The following is a 10154-nucleotide window of genomic DNA, read 5'->3' as shown; positions in this document are numbered from 1 at the left end:
GATATATTGTCTTACATTCCTACCGCCAAAATGAACAGCTGCATGGTAAAGTACGTTAAAATAAAATCGTATTGAACTTTCTGGCTTGTAGAGGTCATGACAGGAAACCTTCCTGATTCAAGCTGCCCAATGTGAAATTCTATGCAATTCAATGCCTGGTTTCCAGGCAATGCATGAAACACCTTATAATGGATGAAACCCCTATCCAAGCGTTAGAGAAAGTCATAGGTAAATACGTGCATGGATGCACTTTTAAAAGATCACAAAAGTAAAACATTTCTTTAAATCATGTATACATAGTCCATCTAATTGCTCGTATTTCAACCTTCAAAATCAGTCTAAACTCCCATGTGAATTTGTCTCATTATACTGAGGGAAATGGATTAACGTTGCCATCTTGCGGTGTGAATTTGTTTTTGCATAGAGCTACTGATGTGGTGGTGAGTACATCCATGTAGTATATTCATTCACCACAAGAGGGCCGTCTGTTAAAAGATTAAGGGCCACTCCCCACACACAGACACACACACCACACTGCAGAGCTGGCCTCTGCTCAGAGGTCCACTGGCCCCACACATGTACCAAACACTAATGTTCCACTGAAACATTTAACCATATAAGTTAATGTAATAAGGTGGATGCTTATATTTGTCCTATTTCACACACATACAAGTGCATATTATATTCATGTGTGAATTGGAAATTTGTTTTTTGTATATCCCAACTTCCTCTGAGAGGTCATGGCCAAGAATCCGAGAACCCTCTCCTCTCCCATTTTATAAAACCAGACAGGATCCTTTTTGTTTATTTTGTTTTACACCAGGAGGTCTGTTGTGGAATAGCTCTGTCGCTCCACATTAGTGGTGGCTGCTGGGGGTTGTTTAAGATGGTTGGAGAAGGTGTCTGGGCCACCCTCCTTCGCCATGCTTCACAGAGCGGGCCCATCCACATCCACAGTAGCTGTAATTATTAAACAAGGGTGTGATAACAGCTGGAGAGCCAGATGTCAACAGAGAGAAACATTTGATTTTGATCTGCCAGTTTGATGTGTCACCTCTAAGGAATGGTAGTTTAACACTAACCCAGGGTTTCTAAAAAGAATTCAAAGATCTGTAGTCGAGAGCTTCAAGTTCCTCAGGGTCCACATTACTAAGGAAGTAACATGGTCCATACACATCCACACAGCTGTGAAGAGGGCACGACAGCACCTCTTCCACCTCAGAAGGCTGAAAAGATTTGAGAGCATCTTGATTGGCTGCATCACTGTTTGGTACGGCAACTGCAAGGCACCCAACCGCAAGGCACTACAGAGGGTGGTGAGTAGGGCCTAGTACTTCACTGGGGCCGAGCTCCCTGCCATCCCAACCTGGTCTCAGAGCATTTCGCATTATTCTGTAGGATAATCTGAGAGACTCTATTTAGCCTATGTTATGTTTTTATGGTATGTATTAATTTGTGAATATCCATCACTCATTTCGTATGATATTTTACAAATTACAATTTGGATTACATGTTACGAATTTGAAAAATGTACAATATGTAACACATTTGCCAAACGTACAATATGTTTCAAATGTGTACAAAAACATATGATGTGTTAGGAATTCTAGCTAGGTGGCTAATGTTAGCTAGGCTAGAGTTTAGGGTTAAGTTTATGAGTTAGGTTAAAGGGTTCAGGCTAGGGTTAGGGTTAGTTAAAAGGGTTAAGGTTAGGGAAAGGGTTAGCTGAACATGCTAAGTAGTTGCAAAGTAGCTAAAAAGTAGTAATAAGTAGTTAGCTAACATGTTAGGGTTAGCTAACATGCTAAGTATTTGCTAATTATTAAAATGCTAAAGTTGTCCTTGATGAGAGGGTTGCTAGACATTTGGGTTGCTAGACATTCCCGTTATATGCCCGACCACACACTCTACTTACATTTTTTTCCTTAAGTAACCATCTGTTTTATGTAACCATACCAAGTGTAACATATCATACTGTTTTGAATGTCCCGGATTTACATCTACTGTGTTACGTCTAGTCTATGAGACCAGGCTTGCCTTCCAGGACCACTATACCAGGCGATGTCAGAGGAAGGCCCAAAAAATCGTCAAAGTCTCCAGCCACCCAAGCCATAGGCTGTTCTCTCTGCTACTTCATTTTAAGCGGTACCAGTGCACCAAGTCTGGAACCAACAGGACCCTGAACAGCTTCTACCCCAAGCCATAAGACTGTTAAACAAGTCTGCTAAATAGTTAATCAAATGGCTAACCGGACTACTGGCATTCACCCACACACAATATGAGCACACACGCATACTGATGTCACACACACACTCACACATGTACGCTGCTGCTACGGCTCCACATACACCGCTGCTACAGCTCAGTCTATTATCTATCCTGTTGCCTAGTCACTTTACCCCTACCTACAGTATATTTACATAGCTACCTCAATTACCCCATACCCCTGTACATCAACTCGGTACTGGTACTCCCTGTATACAGTATATACATGTTATTTTTACTCTTTATTGTTATTCGGTATTCACTGTGTATTTATTCCTCGTGTCACTATTTCTATTTTTATTTGTATTATTATTGTCTTTGTCTTTAACTCTGCATTGTTGGAAAATGACCCGTAAGTAAGCATTTCACTGCTAGTCTACACCTGTTGTTTCTGATGCATGTGACAAATAACATTTGATTTGATTTGTCCATGTGAGTTCAGTTCTTAAATATGGAAATAATGAGTTTTGACGTTCATTGCAGACCATTGTCATTGAATGTCCTGAATTAAATGATAAGGTTCTTGTGGTACATTAAACATTTGGAAGTGTCAACAAGCTGTCAAGTATGGTTCTGTGGAATGGACATCAGACTTTGATCATGTCACAAACCGTATACCATAGTATGAACATCAAGTGACGGGCAATGCTCTCCTTTAGTTTTCAGCATTCTAATTTAGCCTGAGCTGAGAGGGATCAAGGTTTGGACACTGATCAAGTATGTGTGGTCAAATTGTTTTGATGTTGTCTCTGCTCTGAGAGAAAGGGTTTTGTTTCCTCGCAGCCCTGGGGCCGGTGGGCAGTCCAGTGCTGGCATTTCACCATCGCTCAGCAGTCAAGCCTAGTGTCCATCTATTCTACAGCCCTCTCTGCCCAATATCCCTTTCTCCCCCACCATCACACACTATATTTAGGTAATTATGAATATGTAGCAGTTGTGAAAGTAATTCTGCCAGACATGCCACTGTCCAGCCAAATAATGTCAATGTCGTTGTTGGTAGTATAGGGTGAAACCCAACAGCGACATGGCCAATCCGGCTCCGCTGCCTGTTTCATTCAGATCTAATTTCAAGGTACTAGACAATAAGAGGAGGTGATTGGGTTCTTGGAGGACCTACATACAGTATTAAACATAACTTGTGAGATGTTGCAGTCCTCCATCTGCCAGTCCTTATCCAATCAACCCTGTGGAGAGAATAAACTCCTCACAATCTTTAAACCACCACACCATAGTAGTGGTATGCATAGCACAGACATATCCATAGCCATGTTTTTTATTGTATTTTTCAATATGTCCAATATCGTCCAATTCAGATAAACTATGTGAAATATCACTGCTTTGGATGGCAATGGCCTTCTTCCCTCTGTGTGAAGAAGGCCATACCAGACCTTACCAGGGATGCTCTCTGAAGAGCACATCTGGCTAGACACTTTGTACCGTGGCCCTGTTTATTTCTACTGAAAGAGCTGTGGAAATGTCAGATAACATGTGGTAAAGGGGGACCATTGGTTTGTCTAAACGTTGTGGGGATTTTATTGACACAAAAGCTCTTGGAAGACACTGAAATTGAATGTGCTTCATGTGAAGTGTAACCAAACACTCCAGGATTCAACATTTCCATAACTAAAGGGTATTTTAGCATATAAACTGTGAGAGCCCAAACCCTTCACAATGCTCTCCTTCTCAGATGTGACTCCTATGATCATATACAGTGCATTCGGAAGCTATTCAGACCTCTTGACTTATTCCACATTTTGTTACGTTACAGCCTTATTCTAAAATTAATTAAATTGTTGTTTTTCACCCTGAAGAAGGCACAGTGATGCCGAAACGTTGGTGATTTACCCAATAAATTACTGGGAGTTTATATATGGAGTGTGCGGCTCTCTTTATGTTTATAGTTTATAGTTTATTTGCCATTAGTCAGCACCTCCACATTGAATCATGTTTTTTATTCGACCTCATCAATCGACACATAATACCCCTTGATGACAAAGCAAAAACAGGTTTGTAGAATTCTTTTGTAATTTATTTTAAAAAAAGGAAACATTTACATAGGCATTCAGACCCTTTACTCAATACTTTGCTGAAGCACCTTTGGCAGCGATTACAGCCACAATGTTGCAGAAATGTTTTGGTACCCTTCCCCAGATCTGTGCCTTGACACAATCCTGTCTCGGAGCCCTACGGGAAATTCCTTTGACCTCATGGCTTAGTTTTTGCTTTGACATGCACTGTTAACTGTGGGACCTTATATTGACAGGTGTGTGCCTTTCCAAATCATGTCCAATTAATTGAATTTACCACAGGTGGACTCCAACCAAGTTGTAGAATCATCTCAAGGATGATCAATGGAAACAGGATGCACTTGATCTCAATTTCGAGTCTAATAGCAAGTGTTTGAATACTTATGTACAGTAAATAAGGTATTTCAGTTTCTTATTTGTAATACATTTGCAAACATTTCTAAAACCTGTTTTCACTTTGTCATTATGTGGTATTGTGTGTAGATTGATGAGGATTTTTTAAAAATGTAATAATTTTTTTCCATTATTATTTTTCTTACTTTTACCCATTTTTCTCCCCAATTTCGTGGTATCCAATTGGTAGTGACAGTCTTTTCTCATCGCTGCAACTCCCGTACAGACTCGGGACAGGCGAAGGTCGAGAGCCGTGCATCCTCCGAAACACAACACATTCAAGCTGCACTGCATCTTGACACAATGCTCGCTTAACCCAGAAGCCAGCCACATCAATGTGTCAGAGGAAACACCGTACACCTGGCGACCGTGTCAGCATGCATGCGCCCGGCCCGACACAGAAGTCGCTAGAGCACGATAGGACAAGGACATCCCTGCCGGCCAAACCCTCCCCTAACCCGGACGACACTGGGCCAATTGTGTCGGTTGCGACAGCCTGGACTCGAACCAGGATCGCTAGTGAAACAGCTAGCACTGCAACACAGTGCCTTAGACCGCTGCGCTACTCTGGAGTATTTAATACATTTTAGAATAAGGCCGTAACGTAACAAAATAGGGAAAAAGTCAAGGGGTCTGAATACTTTCCCGAATGCACTGTACTTCCCCCAAAAAATGTCAACTGGTACCGGGGGTCCTTCAGATGAGTCTTGTGAGGCCTGTGGGCATGCACATTACCAGTCAAAGTTTGGACACAACTATTCATTCAAGGGTTTTTCTTCTATCTACATTGTAGAATAATAGTGAAGAAATCAAAACTATGAAATAGCACACGTGTAGTAACCAAAGATTCTTCAAAGTAGCCACCCTTTGCCTTGATGACAGCATTGTACACCCTTGGCATTGCCTCAACCAGCTTCATGAGGTAGTCACCTGGAATGCATGTAACAAGGTGTGCCTTGTTAAGATCATTTGCGCAATTTCTTTCCTTCTTAATGTGTTTGACCCAATCAGTTGTGTTGTGACAAGGTAGAGGTGGTATACAAGCCCTATTTGGTAAAAGAACAAATACATATTATGGCAAGAACAGCTCAAATAAGCAAAGAGAAATGACAGTCCATCATTACCAGAAGATCATTTCATTACAGTCAAGTGCACCTCAGATTGCAGCCCAAATAAATGCTTCACAGAGTTCAAGTAACAGACACATCTGAACATCAACTGTTCAGAGAAGAATGAATCAGGTGTGAATCAGGCCTTCATTGTTGAATTGTTGCAAATAAACCACTACTAAAGGACACCAATAAGAAGAAGAGAATTGCTTGGGTCAAGAAACACGAGCAATGGACATTAGACTGGTGGAAATCTGTCCTTTGGGCTAATGAGTCCAAATTTGAGACTTTTGGTTCCAACCCCCATGTCTTTGTGAGACACGGAGCAGGTGAACGGATGATCCCTGCATGTGTAGTTCCCAAATCAAATCAAATCAAATCAAATCAAATCAAATTTTATTTGTCACATACACATGGTTAGCAGATGTTAATGCGAGTGTAGCGAAATGCTTGTGCTTCTAGTTCCGACAATGCAGTAATAACAAGTAATCTAACTAACAATTCCAAAACTACTGTCTTGTACACAGTGTAAGGGGAAAAAGAATATGTACATAAGGATATATGAATGAGTGATGGTACAGAGCAGCATAGGCAAGATACAGTAGATGGTATCGGGTACAGTATGTACAAATGAGATGAGTATGTAAACAAAGTGGCATAGTATAGTATAAAGTGGCTAGTGATACATGTATTACATAAGGATACCGTCGATGATATAGAGTACAGTGTGTACGTATGCATATGAGATGAATAATGTAGGGTAAGTAACATTTATATAAGGTAGCATTGTTTAAAATGGCTAGTGATATATTTACATCATTTCCCATCAATTCCCATTATTAAAGTGGCTGGAGTAGAGTCAGTGTCAGTGTGTTGGCAGCAGCCACTCAGTGTTAGTGGTGGCTGTTTAACAGTCTGATGGCCTTGAGATAGAAGCTGTTTTTCAGTCTCTCGGTCCCAGCTTTGATGCACCTGTACTGACCTCGCCTTCTGGATGATAGCGGGGTGAACAGGCAGTGGCTCGGGTGGTTGATGTCCTTGATGATCTTTATGGCCTTCCTGTGACATCGGGTGGTGTAGGTGTCCTGGAGGGCAGGTAGTTTGCCCCCGGTGATGCGTTGTGCAGACCTCACTACCCTCTGGAGAGCCTTACGGTTGAGGGCGGTGCAGTTGCCCACCGTGAAGCATGGAGGAGGAGGTGTGATGGTGTGGGGGTGCTTTGCTTGTGACACTGTCAGTCATTTATTTAGAATTCAAGGCACACTGAACCAGCATGGCTACCACAGCATTTTGCAGCGATACGCCCTCCCATCTGGTTTGCACTTAGTGGGAGAATCATTTGTTTTTCAACAGGACAATGACCCAACACACCTCCAGGCTGTGTAAAGGCTATTTGACCAAGAAGGAGAGTGGTGGAGTGCTGCATCAGATGACCTGGCCTTCACAATCACCCGACCTCAACTCAATTGAGATAGTTTGGGACGATTTGGACCGCAGAGGGAAGGAAAGTCAGGCAACAAGTGCTCAGCATATGTGGAATTCCTTCAAGACTGTTGGAAAAGCATTCTAGGTGAAGCTAGTTGAGAGAATGCCAAGAGTGTGCAAAGCTGTCATCAAAGCAAAGGGTGGCTACTTTGAAGAATCTCAAATATAAAATATATTTTGATTTGTTTAACACTTTTTTGGTTACTACATGATTCCATATGTGTTATTCCATAGTTTTGATGTCTTCAATATTATTCTACAATGTAGAAATTAGTAAAAAATTAAGAAAAACCCTTGAATGAGTAGGTGTAGAGTAGGTGTGTCAGTAGAGGATGCCTGATTATTCTTTAAAAGTGCTTTCCTCACCATCTTAAATGTAAAAAATCTAGAACCAGGAACAGATATAGCCCGTGGTTCACTCCAGACCTGACTGCCCTTGACCAGCACAAAAACATCCTGTGGCATACTGCATTAGCATCGAATTGCCCCCGCGATACGCAACTTTTCAGGGAAGTTAGGAACCAATATACACAGGAAGATAGGAAAGCAAAGGTTAGCTTTTTCAAACAGAAATTTGAATCCTGTAGCACAAATTACACAATGTTCTGGGACACTGTAAAGTCCATTGAGAATAAGAGCACCTCGTCTCAGCTGCCCACTGCACTAAAGGCTAGGAAACAATGTCACCGCCGATAAATCCACGATGATTGAGGATTTCAATAAGCATTTTTTTACTGCTGGCCATGCTTTCCACCTGGCTACCCCTACCCCAGTCAACAGCCCTTCACCCCCCACAGCAACATTCCCAAGCCTCCCAAATTTCTCCTTCACCCAAATCCAGATAGCTGATGTTCTGAAAGAGCTGTAAAATCTGGATCGCTACAAATCTGCCGGGCTAGACAATCTGGATCCTCTCATTCTAAAATTATTCGGCAACATTTTTGCAACCCCTATTACTAGCCTGTTCAACCTCTCTTTCGTATCGTCTGAGATCCCCAAAGATTGGAAAGCTGCCGCGGTCATCCCCCTCTTCAAAGGGGGAGACACTCTAGACCCAAACTGCTACAGACCTACAGTATATCTATCCTACCCTGCCTTTCTAAGGTCTTCGAAAGCCAAGTTAACAAACAGGTTACCGACCATTTAGAATCCCACCGTACCTTCTCCGCTATGCAATCTGGTTTCCAAGCAGGTCATGGCTCCACGCTCAAGGTCCTAAAAGATATCATAACCGCCATCGATAAGAGACAATACTGTGCAACTGTATTCATCGACCTGGCCAAGGCTTTCAACTCTGTCAATCACCACATTCTTATCGGCAGACTTAACAGCCTTGGTTTCTCAAATGACTGCCTCGCCTGGCTCACCAACTATTTCTCAGACAGAGTTCAGTGTGTCAAATTGGAGGGCATGTTGTCCGGACCTCTGGCAGTCTCTATGGGGGTGCCACAGGGTTCAATTCTCGGGCCGACTCTCTTCTCTGTATACTCTGTATACTACATTGGACACTGTAGTAACTAACCTCCAACTCTCCTTCCGTGGCCTCCAACTGCTCTTAAATGCAAGTAAAACTAAATTCATGCTCTTCAACCGATCGCTGCCCACACCTGCCCGCTCATCCAGCATCACTACTTTGGACGGTTCTGACTTAGAATATGTGGACAACTACAAATACCTAGGTGTCTGGTTAGACTGTAAACTCTCCTCCCAGACTCACATTAAGCATCTCCAATCCAAAATTAAATCTAGAACCGGCTTCCTATTTTGCATAAAACCATCCTTCGCTCATGCTGCCAAACACATCCTCGTAAAACTGACTATCCTACCGATCCTTGACTTCGGCGATGTCATTTACAAAATAGCCTCCAACACTCTACTCAGCAAATTGGATGCAGTCTATCACAGTGCCATCAGTTTTGTCACCAAAGCCCCATATACTACCCACCACTGCGACCTGTATGCTCTCGTTGGCTAGCCCTCGCTTCATATTCATCGCCAAATCCACTGGCTCCAGGTCATCTATAAGTCTCTGCTAGATAGCCCCGCCTTATCTCAGCTTACTGGTCACCATAGCAGAACCCACCTATAGCACGCGCTCCAGCAGGTATATTTCACTGGTTACGCCTAAAGCCAATTCCTCCTTTGGCCGCCTTTCCTTTCAGTTCTCTGCTGCCAATGACTGGAACAAACTACAAAAATCACTGAAGCTGGAGACTCATATCTCCCTCACTAGCTTTAAGCACCAGCTGTCAGAGCAGCTCACAGATCACTGCACCTGTACATAGCTCATCTGTAAATAGCCCATCCAATCTACCTCATCACCATACTGTATTTATTTATTTATGTTGCTCTTTTGCACCCCAGTATCTCTACTTGCGCATTCATCTTCTGCACATCCTACCATTCCAGTGTTTAATTGCTATATTGTAATTATTTCGCCACTATGGCCTATTTATTGCCTTACATCCCTTATCCTACCTTATTTACACACACTGTATATAGACCTTTTCTATTGTTTTACTGATTGTATGTTTGTTTATTCCATGTGTAACTCTGTGTTGTTGTTTGTGTCGCACTGCTTTGCATTATCTTGGCCAGGTCACAGTTGTAAATGAGAACTTGTTCTGAACTAGCCTACCTGGTTAAATAAAGGTGAAATAAAAAAATAAAAAAACAAGTGTGTCCAAACTTTTGACTTGTACTGTACATGTTCGTGAGAGGCTCATATTAGTGTGTAACCCAAACTGTTAGAACGGTACAGACAGAAGTTGGCAGATCGGCTGTACCGAATTCAGACAAGTCTCCTGACACTTGTGGAGGTCTTTGAGCAAAACGGAGAACACCATCATGAGAGTCTCATCATTCCATAGACGCT

The sequence above is a fragment of the Oncorhynchus clarkii genome, chromosome 28, assembly GCF_045791955.1.
Source record: "Oncorhynchus clarkii lewisi isolate Uvic-CL-2024 chromosome 28, UVic_Ocla_1.0, whole genome shotgun sequence".
In the NCBI taxonomy this organism is placed as follows: Eukaryota; Metazoa; Chordata; class Actinopteri; order Salmoniformes; family Salmonidae; genus Oncorhynchus; species Oncorhynchus clarkii.
This window is presented reverse-complemented; position numbering follows the sequence as displayed.